This window comes from Mustela nivalis (assembly GCF_964662115.1).
Source record: "Mustela nivalis genome assembly, chromosome: 11".
Lineage (NCBI taxonomy): Eukaryota > Metazoa > Chordata > Mammalia > Carnivora > Mustelidae > Mustela > Mustela nivalis.
The window spans coordinates 50,409,582-50,423,534 of NC_139030.1; the positions used below are offsets into that span (position 1 = coordinate 50,409,582).

General features: G+C 39.8%; 1 pseudogene across 1 annotated transcript; it reads left to right on the forward strand.

Annotated features, from left to right (window-relative positions):
* The first annotated feature begins 7,538 nt into the window (after positions 1-7,538).
* Positions 7,539-9,420, forward strand: LOC309843649 (actin, cytoplasmic 1 pseudogene; annotated as a pseudogene). The gene has a single exon. The product of its transcript is annotated as an actin, cytoplasmic 1 pseudogene (transcript).
* Positions 9,421-13,953: the final 4,533 nt, after the last annotated feature.

Sequence of the window (13,953 nt, forward strand, 5' to 3'; positions counted from 1 at the left end):
CTTGTATGTTACAGACTTCTTTTCCTGGGCTGCTTTCAGGATTTTCTTTTTTTCGCTAAGACTTGTAAATTTTACTATCAGGTGATGGGGTGTGGACCTATTTTTATTGATTTTTCGGGGCATTCTTAGCATCTCCTGGATTTTGATGTTTGTTCCCTTTGCCATATTAGGGAAATTCTCTACAATAATACTCTCCAATATACCTTCTGCTCCCCTCTCTCTTTCTTCTTCTTCTGGAATCCCAATTATTCTAATGTTGTGTCATCTTATGGTGTCACTTATCTCTCGAATTCTCTCCTCATGGTCCAGTATTTGTCTCTCTTTTGCTCAGCTTCTTTATTCTCTGTCATTTGGTCTTCTATGTCTCTAATTCTTTCTTCTGCCTCATTTATCCTAACAGTAAGAGCTTCCATTTTTGATTGTACCTCATTAATAGCTTTTTAAATTTCAACTTGGTTAGATTTTAGTTCTTTTATTTCTCCAGAAAGGGCTTTTATCTCTCTGGAGAGCGTTTCTCTAATATCTTCTATGCCTTTTTTGAGCTTGGCTAGAACCTTGAGAATCGTCATTCTGAACTCCAGATCTGTCATATTACCAATGTCTGTATTGATTAGGTCCCCAGCTTTTGGTACTGCCTCTTGCTCTTTTTTTTTTTTTTTTTTTTGTGGTGAGTTTTTCCATCTTGTCATTTTGTCCAGATAAGATTTGCTTCCTCCTCCTCTGGAATTCCGCTCTTTTCCTTGGTGAGTGAAGTTGGTCTTTGCTGGGTTTCTTGTTGATCTTCTGGGGGAGGGGCCTGTTGTAGTGATTCTCAAGTGTCTTTGCCCCAGGCGGAATTGCACCACCCTAACCAGGGGCCCAGCTAAGTAATCTGCTCGGGTTTGCTTTTGGGAGCTTTTGTTCCCTGAGCGTTTTCCGTAGAGTTCCGGAGGATGGGAATGAAGATGGCGGCCTCCTGGTCTCTGGCCCGGAGGAGCCGAGAGCTCGGGTCCGCTCTCAGTGAGCCCTCAGAGAAAAGTGCCCAACTGTCCCTGTCTCCCTGGCCTCTGGCTGTGCTTGGGGGAAAGCACTCAATTGCTCACACTTGGAGAAAAGCGCCTGGTCGCTTCTGTCTCCATGGCCTCCGGCCACACTCTGAGCTCACCCAGGCTGCGACTGGTTCAAGATAACCCCGAGCTGAGAGCTCACTCCTCGGCTCTCTCTCTCTAGCTGGCTTCCCCGTTCTAATACCTGTGAGTTCTGTGACACCCAGAAACCCCTGGACCTTCTGTGACTCCGCGGAACCTAGGGTTACGCTGGCCCTGCATTGGCTTCCCCCCGGTTTAGCCTCTGGAACAATGTCCCTCCGTGGAGCAGACTTTTAAAAGTCCTGATTTTGTGCTCCATTGCTCCACTGCTTGCCGGAAGCTGGCCCCTCCCCCCCATGGTCTATCTTCCCATCGCTTTGGATTCACTTCTCCACAGGTCCTACCTTTCAGAAAGTGATCGATTTTCTGTTTCTAGAATTGTTGCTCTTCTTCTCTTTGATTTCCCATTGGATTTGTAGGTGTTTGCAATGATTAGATAAGCTATCTAGCTGATCTCCTGCTACCTGATGTCGTCTCAGCCTGCTACTTCTCTGCCATCTTGACTCGCAACCCCCCTTCATCCATTTTGAGTCTATTTTCTTGTGTGGTGTAAGGAAATAGTCCAATTTCATTTTCCTGCATGTGGCTGTCCAATTTTCCCAGCACTATTTGTTGAGGAAGCTGTCTTTTTTCCATTGGACATTCCTTCCTGCTTTGTCGAAGATTAGTTGACCATAGAGTTGAGGGTCTTTTTCTGGGCTCTCTATTCTGTTCCATTGATCTATACACATTTCTTTTTTTTTTTTTTAAGATTTTATTTAATTTTAGAGAGAGAGAAAGCATGAACAGGGAGAGAAGCAGAGGGAGGGGAGAGAGAATCTGAAGCTGACTCTGTGCTGAGCCTGGAGCCTTAAGCAGACTCAATCCCAACCCTGAGATCGTGACCTGAGCTGAAACCAGGAGTTGGACACTTAACCAACTGAACCACCCAGGCTCCGCTACACATTTCTTACGGTGACATATTTTCAAAGACTGGGATGGAGCCTAATGTTTATTGATTTTATGTTCCATCTGTAGGAGTTGCAAATAAATATTTTCAGAATCCCATGGTGACAGAAACAGTAGCATGATACTATAGCTAGGCTCCAGCAAGGTCAGGAGCTGGACTCAGTTTGTATCAATGGAAATGCAAGGGAGAAACAGAGCAGAACTACCCCAAGGTGAATAAGCAACTGCCTACGCAGGGCTCTCAAGGTCAAAACAATCCTCTTCTAAACCTCCTAACAACTTCTCTGCCTATCTTGTCCTGTTAGCCTCTCCCTATTACCCGGGTGAAGCAAACACCAGCATGGGGCAGCAAAGACCCAAATCACATTGCTCTGGCTGGTACTTCCCAGCCTAGTGTCCTTTCTTACCAGCTGATCTAGCCTCCTGCCCGCTTTGTTCCAAGTCATATACTATGTGTTTGCTGCTTAGCTCACCTCTTGCTCTTTCTCATTCCACTTAGACATTCTGACTCCTCCTTGCTCAGACTCCACATATGGTTCCATTTCCTCTGGCCTTAATTCTGAGTACCTCTAAATTTGGGATCTCTACCCATTGCTTCACTGTCCCTGACTCATGATCCTTAACAATTGCACCTTTGGCTTCCGAACACTTATATTTTTTTGTAATTAAGATAAATTTTATTATTATTATTATTTATTTTTTTTTTGAGAGAGAGAGCACAAGTAGGGAAGAGGGGCAAAGGGAGAGAGAGAAGCGGGCTCCCCAGTGAGCAGGGAGCTCAACTCAGGGCTTGATTCCAGGACCCTGGGATCAGGACTTGAGCTGAAAGCAGACACTTAACCACTCCACCAACTGAGCCACCCAAGCACTGCTAGTGTCCAAACTCTTACCAACACAGAGAACCTTAATCTCTGCTTCTACTGCCCAGCCAACCTCTTCACTACACCTTCACAAGAGCTAGAACGACCTCACTAAGCCACTCCTGAATTCTTGACCCACACAAACTCTGAGATAATAAATGTTTGTGTCTTAGGCTGCCAAAAACAGGGTAATTTTGATAGGTAGCATTAGATAACTTCATTTCTTTCTACATTTACCCATTTGATCCAACAAGAATTATTGAGCTCTGTCAGCTCAGTTGCCCAGCAGTCTGTGGCAGGGAGCACAGTACTAGCACCCAGGATGGAAGACAGCAGTGACACCTCAGGACCTCTCACCACACATGGGCAACTCTCAACTTGAGTTGCAGGACAGCCCCTATTTCCAAAGAAGCTATGTTTAATAAGGCATCCCTACCAAAGGGTGGGTGTCCTATTGTTTGAGATATTTTAGGGACAGAGATTGTAGCAATTCTCCGAGATTTGTTCTCATATCTTATTGCTTCTTTGAGGAAGTCTATCACCTTCCTTAGGCAAAGTTCATGCTGTGATCTGAGTCCCCTTTATTTCTGTTGCTTCTTTGGTGAAGACAGAGATAACAAACCCTTCCCTGCCTCTGGATTACCCAGCTCAGCGACTAAGTAGTTAATTTGTAAAGGGCACAGATCCCACTGTGCTAAGCACAACAGAAATAAATAATGCATATCTATGTGTCTCTTATCTGCTCCTACCCAGCTGTATTGTGTGGATGAGAGATTTAATCAATCCCAATTTGGGCTCAAAGACCAGCCTGGTGATGCAGTGTTATTGCCTTTTGGTACAAGCATACTTCCTCCAGTATGTAATTCTCTTTAATACTCAGACCCACAGGAGAAAACTTTTAAGGCATCAGCCTGAATTTCCTGGCATTTGTTTGCTCACATATCCCTCTTGGTACATTTTTGATGCCAACTCTGATGTATGCTTCTACTTCTTCAGTAGCAGGCATTTTAAATTAAGCATGATCTTACATGATACTTGCATAGACTCTACAGTGGCTTTGAAGTCTTGGATAAATTATTATAGTCACGGCTCATCTCTCAGGCCACTATAGTAGACAGTCAAGGGGAAAGCATATTCTTTAAATCAGCTGAAATTTTTCTTTCCAGTAGAAAATTATTTGTAACTCTATGCAAGCACGTTCTTCCAGAACCAGCTTTTAAAGCAAGTTTACAGAAGATTCAGGTATACCAGCTGTTTCTTAAAAGACTGTTTCTACTGACTACAAGTTGCATAAATCAGACTCCCTAAATATAGATATATAGATAGTTTTTCCAAGTGAAATTCCTTCGCCTTTTTGTCACAGAGCAAAAATGAATCATTTTCTTTGCAGATTCACTTTTCAGCTACCCGAAAATGTATAATGTTTGAACACTGGAATTATTCCGGAGTTGTCAGACATTTAAAAAAAATAATTTCAGAGACTGGGGTCCCAGTGAGTATGAGAGAAGAAAAATGGATCTTTGGAAACTAATTTTAGCCCTTGTGGCAGAGGATGCAATTATCCAATATGAACATGTTTCTTAAAAATAACCCTGGGCAGAACTGTGGCCTTGTGGTAAATTGAAATACCTTTTACTGAAGACAATCAAGCTTCATATATATTTAGCATTTTGGGTGGGACAGAAATCTGAGTCTTTTGGATGAGACTATTAACAAAACTCAGTCCTGTTTTAGTTGAAGGCAAGTTGTCAAAAAGATAGTAAATCCAAAGAAATAACACAAGTTCACATTTATTTTTAATTTTCAATTTCTCTACACAGTAGGGTCTTATTCTTAAGAGGCAAAAAAATCACATTTCGTAAAAGAATCAATTCATAGACCAGCTCTGTAAGACAGGTTATGTTGACAGAAAGATGGGCCGAGGAGGGTGGAGAATGTCTTTCTGCACTCAACATTCAGTGTGTGTTAATTTTGGAGGGAAATTATTTATGTTACCACTGCAAATGTTTAACTTATAAAAGCCACACTGTGTAAGAGAGAAAGGCCAATAGGTAAGGCTTATCCAGCAAAAATATCTGGTTCTAAAGTTTATAATTAGATTTGTTTTGATGAAAGAACAAAAATATATATTTTAAACATTTTTTTAAAATGCCAGAAGTGTTTTGTTTTGTGTAAAGAGGAATCTATTTAAACTCAGAATTTACAGAAAAAGCTCACTCTGGAAATGAATTTTGATTAACTTCTTTCACAAAGAGTAATTAAGGCAAATAAATACTCTTTCCATCGAATGCATTAGCTATTAGCCACATGTGCTATTTAGACTTAAATTATTTAAAATAAACTTAAAATTTCAGTTTCTCAGTTGCATGTCCCACTTTCCAAATACCTAATGTAACTAGTGGCTACCACATGAAATAGCACATATTTAGAACAGTTCTATCATTACAGAAAGTTCTACTGAACTTTCAGCTCTATACCCAACCAGGAGAGCCAAAAATAGGTCACATCAACAACTGTTACATAGATTCATTACCTAAGAGATGGCATAAGTAGTTTATTGCAAACAGTAGAGATTTTAAAAATTAGAGAGCCACCTAAAGATTCTTTACCACATAATACTATAAAAGTGATGAGGCAACCCACTGAAGATATAATTTCTGATTTGAATTGTGTTGTTGGTAGTACTAGAAATTATTTACTTGTTGCTTCAGCGAGATAGATGCCAGAAGTTCCTTTGGATTATCCTGGGTAGAATGACTGATCAGGGCAGTGGAGAAAGTACTTCCCATTAAAAATAATCTGGGCCCGGGGCGCCTGGGTGGCTCAGTGGGTTGAGGCCTCTGCCTTTGGCCCAGGTCATGGTCCCAGGGTCCTGGGATCGAGCCCCGCATCGGGCTCTCTGCTCGGTGGGGAGCCTGCTTCCTCCTCTCCCTCTGCCTGCTTCTCTGCCTACTTGTGATCTGTGTCTGTCAAATAAATAAATAAAATCTTTAAAAAAAAATAATAATCTGGGCCCTTCTCAAAGACAAGCAAGCTCTGTTTCCTAAAGAAGGGTATGGAGTGAGCTCTCTGTGTCTTGTTAGTAAAGAACAGAGACTAGATAACTCTTCCCCAGCCTCCCTGAAGTTCTGAGACTGGAGAAGGGACATTTGCTGCACATTCTATCATGGGCTGACCTTCTAATCAGCTCAAGCATAGCACCTCTGGACAGAAGACTTAGCTACATGGGCACTTAGATGATATCCAGGGATTCCAGAGAAGATACCTTAGGTCAAGGCCACCTACAGATGTGGCCTCCTTTGAAAGTTTAGGCTGACCTCGAGCTTGGCAGAAATTGGTTAATGGTAACTTCCCTGCATCTCTGGACTGTCAAGTGACTCTTAAAAGGGACAGTGTGTGGCAGCAAGGAGCAAGGACCACAAGGCAACAGCAGATCTTAAGACACAAAGTTCTTCTCCAGGTAGAAGTGAAAGTAGATGGACCTCTTTGCTGGATGAGAAACTACAACAGTTTTTGGATGAGCAAAGAGATTGAGGGAGTCCCAGGAATGTATGGTAGGATTTCCTTCTCATCTGGAATGTAGGGGGTTAAGCAATTTTAATTTAACCTGGGAAAGAGAAAATAGACTTCCTGTCACTTGTATCTTCAGTGTGGCAGAGCAGTTGATACTTATTTCATGAAGACATGGGCAGCTGTAGTCTAACAGCTCACCCCTGAATAGTGTGTATAAATGTGTGTATAAATGTTCCACATTTAGAAATACTCCAATTGGCAGGAGACCCAAATAACCAGTAAATAAGTAGATGGGGCATGCCTACTTGCTGAGAAAAGTTAATTCAAGGATTGAAACAATAAAAGTTCATTTTAAAACACCTTTTAAGTAAATATTAAAAATTTAAAAATATATTTAAGTTCCAGTAATTTAATTTTTATTAACAATTTCCAAACTCACAATATCTCAACAATAACTTACTGGCTAATATTGGCTTTTTTGTTTACTATGTTCTAAATGAAGTTTTTCAATTCATTTGGGCAGATTTGATCTGCATTACAAGTAACTGGCTTCTGTACATGTTCTGTACATAACAGACTTTGTATATGTATTAAAATTCACAGAATAATTGCCCTATTTTCAGATGAGTTAATCCATCTTTAAAATTGCAGTGCGAGTTTTTGTTGACTTAGATTTTAGAAAATAGCTCTATTAATTTAAAATATTTTTATGATTGTCAGAAAATGACTTTTTAAATTATAGTGATCTAAAATATTGGGCTCATTTTAATTCACATGCCTCTCAGAAATTTAACTCCTTTATTTTATAATTATACAATTATATTTACTTTTGTACATACACTATGGGGTGCCTGGGTGACACAGTTAAGTGTTGGACTCTTTGTTTTCTGCTTGGGTAATAATCTCAGGGCCATGGGTTCAAGCCCCACATTAGGCTCAATGCTCAGAGTGCAGTTGGCTTGGGATTCTCTCTCTCTCTCTCCCTCCACTCCTCCCCCACTCCCTCACCCCCCGCTTTCATGCTCTTTCTCAATCTCTTTCCATCTCAAATAAATAAAATCTCTTTAAAAATAAGATATTGAGACCACCGAGACCGTGTCCACCCTGCGAACACAGGCCCCTCACCCTCGCCTCTTGGCCACTGCCACCGCCAGTTGACACCACCCCCCGTTTGCCATGGATGACGATATCGCTGCTCTGGTGGTCCACAACGGCTCCGGCATGGGCAAAGCCGGCTTCACAGGTGACAATGCCCCCCAGGCCATCTTCCCTTCCATCGAGGGGTGCCCACGGCACCAGGGTGTGATGGTGGGCATGGGCCAGAAGGACTCCTGTGTGCGCGAGGAGACCCAGAGCAAGAAGGGCATCCTGACCTTGAAGTACCTCATCGAGCACAGTATTGTCACCAACTGGGATGACATGGAGAAGATCTGGCACCACACCATCTACAATGAACTGCGTGTGACCCCAGAGGAGCACCCCGTGCTGCTGACCAATGCCCCACTGAACCCCAGGGCCAACTGTGAGAAGATGACCCAGATGATGTTCCAGACCTTCAACACCCTGGCCATGTATGTGGCCATCCAGGCTGTGCTGTCCCTGTACGCCTCTGGCCACGATGGCATTGTGATGGACTCCAGGGACGGGATCATCCATACTGTGCCCATCTACGAGGGGTACACCCTGCCCGACGCCATCCTGCATCTGGACCTGGCTGGCCGGGACCTGACGGACTACCTCATGAAGATCCTTAAGGAGCGTGGCTTTAGCTTCACCACCACTGCGGAGCAGAAAATCGTGCATGACATCAAGGAGAAGCTGTGTTATGTGGCCCTGGACTTCGAGCAGGAGACGGCCACTGCGGACTTCAGGTCCTCCCTGAAGAAGAGCTATGAGCTGCCTGATGGGCAGGTCATCACCATTGGCAACAAGCAGTTCCACTGCCCAGAGGTGCTCTTCCAGCCTTCCTTCCTGGGCATGGAATCCTGCAGCATCCACGAAGCTACCTTCAACTCCATCACGAAGTGTGACATCGACATCCGCGAGGACCTGTACGCCAGCACGGTGCTGTCCGGCGGGACCACCAGGTACCCTGGCATTGCCATCAGGATGCAGAAGGAGATCATCACCTTGGCGCCCAGCAAGATGAAGAGCAAGATCATCGCCCCCACCTTGAGTGCAAGTACTCCACTTTCATCCTGGCCTCGCTGTCCACCTTCCAGCAGATTTGGATCAGCAAGCAGGAGTATGACGATTCCGGACCCCTCCATCGTCTACAGCAAATGCTTCTAGGCGGACTGCTACTTTAGTTGGCATTACACCCTTTCTTGATAAAACCTAACTTGCGCAGAAAACGATATAAGATTGGCATGGCTTTATTTGTGTGCCTTTTTTTTTAATTACTGTTTTTTGTTTTTGAAATTTTTTCCGTTTTCTTTTTCTCAATTTTTTTTCTTTTCTTTTTTTTTGGCACGACTCAGGATTTAAAAATTGGAACGGTGAAGGTGACAGCAGTTGGTTGGAACGAGTATCCCCCCAAAATTCTACAATGTGGCCGAGGACTTTGATTGTACTTTTTTTTTTTTTTAAATAGTCATTCCAAATATCGTGAGATGCATTGTTACAGGAAGTCCCTTGCCTTCCCAAAAACCACTCCATTTCTCTCTGAGAAGGGACAGTTCTTGCCCAAGTCCACACAGGATGGTGATAAAATTGCTTTTGTGTAAATTATGTAGTCCAAAAAATTTTTTTTTTAATCTTCACCTTAAAACCTGTTCTTTCTGTTCTATTTTGAATGGTCTGCCATCATGGCTTCCCCCTTTTTTGTCCCCTCCAATTTAAGATTCATGAAGGCGTTTTGGTTTCCTTGGGAGTGGAGTTGAGGCACGAGGCAGCCAGGAGCTTCCCTGTACACTGACAAGACCAGTTCGATAAAGTGTGCACACCTTAAATACATAAATAAATAAATAAAATATTGAACTCATTTTAATTCACATGCTCTTCTTAGAAATTTACTTCTTTATTTTATAATTATATAATTATATTTACTTTTGTACATAGATTAGTAATGTCACAAATTTACAAATGCATCAAGTTGACATTAAGATGCACCATGGTGGGGCGCCTGGGTGGCTCAGTGGGTTAAGCCGCTGCCTTCGGCTCAGGTCATGATCTCAGGGTCCTGGGATCGAGTCCCACATCGGGCTCTCTGCTCAGCAGGGAGCCTGCTTCCTTCTCTCTCTCTCTCTCTCTCTGCCTGCCTCTCAGTGTACTTGTGATTTCTCTCTGTCAAATAAATAAATAAAATCTTTAAAAAAAAAAAAAAAGATGCACCATGGTTCCATCATTTCTCCCTTTTTCAAGACATTTTCCAATTCTCTGTAACCTAACTATTGCCTGTAGCTACTAGGCATTTCCCTACCCAGTACTATATGAAAGTTTTTAATGAATACTCTGGGTTTCAGGTCACTATAGAGATGCTTTGGGTATTCCTGGCAAATCGGGGTCCATAGTGTCTCTGCTAGCACTAGGAGAATTCATACATTTTTCCAATCTACCATAACTTGGCTCCTGGGAGATTTCACCCAATGAAGTGACATTTCTTTCTAGTTTGGTTGTGCACGAACCCAACATGCACTAGGTGGGCCAGAGCCCCCAGAAAATACTTTCTTCTTTTCCAAAGAAGGTATAAATATCCCAGGTCACCCATTTCCCAAATTTGAATCCGTACTTTTGTCAGGGGCACCTTCTTTTTCTCTTCTTTTAGCTACTACTTTCTGCCTCTATCGTAGATTCTCTACCAAATAAGATGAGCAAGTCTCTTCTAGGGGCTTTTAATACACACACAATTCAATCATTGAGATTTTATGTGCTGAAAGAAAGATTTGTCTCCTGCCAAGAGTTCAGAAAGGAACTACTTTCCAAGTCTCTGAACCTCCAACCCTGTAAGAAAAGAGAAAATTTCTTTCAGTGAACCAACCCAGAATGTTATTTCCATTTAAATAGACATGAACAATGTCTTTAATAAAACTATTGTAATGCTAATTTTTTTAAAAATCCCAACTTTTTCAATCCAAGTAACACTGTTGATGTGAATGACTACTCTTCTCCTAAATTCTGGCTTCAGTTACAGGATGTTTATGATGATACAAGTCTTATACAATGAATGCAGGCAGCACTCCAGTTGATTTAATCTGACAAGAGCTTCCTTAGGTATGAGTATGAGTTTGGGCTTTTAGCCAGCAATCAAAAGGGATTGTAAATTTAAATGATTACATCATCTAGTGAAGTCTGCTTTTTGGCCAGGACAGAGGCACCGTCTCCAAAGTTTATTCAGAATATATTTGAAACATTCTAGCTGTGTGACCATGGAAAAATTCCTTAATCTCTCTGTAGCTCTGTTTCTTCATCTGAGTAATTATAACATTTACCTCATAGTTTCTTAAACAAGTTAGCATATGTAAAGCACTTGGATTACCTGGCACATCATCTATCTATTTAAGTATTAGCTAATATTAGCATTAATGTTATTACTGCATTGATAGAGGGAAGCTGCAAAGACTTTACGCTGAACCTATGTAATTATCTAGCTAATACAATTTCCCTTTAGAAAGTATTTTAAGATAAATTATGTGTACTTAAATATTTTCCAAATAATTATCTTAAATCAAGTGTGAACCCCTTCTGAAAATAATTTCTTTTTGGAAGAAAAATAATTTGCAAAGGAATGGCTTATCTTTGGAGAATGAAGGTAAAAATATAAACAGGAGGGAGATACACTGACAGATCTCGACATGAACTTGTAGTTACGACTTGGGTCTCAATGTTTTGTTTTTCATTGACCTGCATAGGTACCTTGGAGATTTCTTACAATGGTCTCACTGGCTAAGAAGACAGATCAGAGATTAGGGAAGCTGAGGCAGGTAGCAATTGTGCCACAGAAAGTGAAAGAATGGAAATTACACAGAATAAGAAATCCAGAAATCTTCATCGGGGTCCCTTAAGTGTTTGACTAAATAATAATCTCTATATGCATAGGGTGACACTCAATGAGGGCAGACAAAGACAACTACCAGGGAACTATAAACTGAAAAGCCACTATAGCTTCCACAGAACTAGGAGACATTGAAGTTTTGTACTTGAGCCAGAGTAGAGAGACATTCTTGAACAACTGAGCATTTAGTAAAGGCTCTAGAAAAGTTCTGCTTTATTACAATCTAGGTTATGCTACAAATGCCCTACCAAAGCTTTAAAACAAGCCTTAAGAAAATCAAGGGACTTCAAAGGATCAACTGCTCACAAGAATTAAACTCAAACTTCTTCAGAGAAAGGTAACAAAATCCATACACTCAATAACGCAACATTCACAATAGAAGGCATACAATAAAAATCTACTGGAACTGCAAGGAAGCATGACAATGTGACCCATAGCCAGGAGAAAATAAGTCAATAGGAGCAGACCCAGAAATGATAGAGACAATTAAATCAACAGATAAGAATTGTGAATCAGCTATAATGAATATAACCAAGAGTTTAAGGAAAACAGGTATACAATGTAAAAAGAAATAGACACTATAGAAAAGACCCAAGTCAAACTTTTAGAGCTGAAAATTAAAATATTTGAAATAAAAAAGTCACTGGACTTAATGTATTAGACATTGCACGGAAAAAAAAGAATAAGTGAACGTGAAGGCAGTACAGTGAAAACTATCAAAATTGAGGTAGAGATAGAAGACGGATAGAAAACAAACAAATCTCAAATATATTAGGCTCAGTGAAAGAAGCCAGGCATAAAAGAATACATATTGTATGATTCCATTTATTTTATATGTCAAGAAAAGACAAATCATCTAGATAGGGAGTAGATTGGCGGTTGTTTAGCTCTAGGGGTAGGAAAGGGGAATGACTGTAAATAGGTACAGGATTGTTTTTTGGGATGTTGGAAATGTTCTAATATTAAATCATGGTAGTGGTGCACATCTCTGTAAATCTACAAAATCATGTGTTTGGATTATATACTTGAAATGAGTGAATTTTATGATATGTAAATTATAACACAGGCTATTTTTAATAAATCTACAACAAAGCATAAATTCCCCAAGAAACAATATCTAATGGTTTAACATATGTGTAATTACTCAGAAAAGGGAAGAGTCAGAAGAATTTTTTTTTTATATTTTATTAAACTATGAAGTACTTATAAAAAACTATGCATCTTTAATGTTTATGACTTCATGAATTTGGAGATAGTTTACATCCATGAAACCATCCCCATATCTATGCCATAAACATATCTATCACTTACAAGAGAAAAAAAAAGTTTTTTTTAAACATAACTGAAAATTTTTAGATATAATTAAAAATATTAACCCAACAATCTAAAGAGTTCAACATACTCCAAGGTGCAAAATCAAGACAAAGGCATATCATGATGAAAATTGGTTTAAAAAAATTGTTATGAAGAAAAATTCTTAAAATTAGCCAAGGAATAAAAAGACACATTACATACAGGGGTATGAAGTTAGAATACAACTGACTTTTCATAAGAAAGAATGCAAAGCAGAAGACAATAGAAAACCATTTTTAAAATGCCAAAAGAAAACTAAATGTGTCAAATTAGAAATCTATATCCAGTCAAAAGATCACTCAAATGAAAGTAAAATAAAGATATTCTCAGACAAACAAACCTGAAAGAATTTTTGGTCAACAAACTCATACTACAAAAAAATCTTAAATGATGTTTTTCAGGCTAAAGAAAAATACTACTAAATAAAAATTCAAATACACACACACACACAAAAAATGTCATAAATGGTTAATATGTGGGACAATATAAAATATAATTTATTATTTTTAAGTTATATAAAAAATTATTGATTTTCTGAACCAAAACACTGACAATTTTGTAATTAATCACATTTTTAGAAATAGAATTAACAAGAAATTAATAAGAAGAAAAAGGATAGGGAGAGGAAATGAGAAATATGCCTTTATAAATTGGGGTCCTATGTAATGCATGAAATGATACAATAGTATGTGATGATAAGCTATGATAAATTAAATATGGCTAGTGGAAACCTTAGAGCAATTACTGGAAAAAATAGAATGTGGAGGTAGAGATAATAGTCCAATGGAAAAGATTGAATAGAATTCTAAGACAACTCAACCTATAATAAAGCATAGAATTGGGGGTGGGGAGGAAACAAATTAAAATTGGAGGGAGACAAAACAAGAAACATGGTAGTATTAAACCAGTGGTGTGCTGGAGCTGATAGATGGTACTTCATGAAAGTGAATGATGTATACCTTTCTCAATTTTCCATCTAGTGATAGCATGTTGGTAGTTTGAGACCAGCACTGGTGGCAAAATTTACATAATGGAAATCAGCAGATGCTGAAAGTTGTGATTTCTTAGAAAAACACATTTAACATCATACTACTGACTGCAACCAAAAAATCATGTAAAATGTAAAAGAAATAAAAGGCCTTTTATTTAAAAGGCCAAG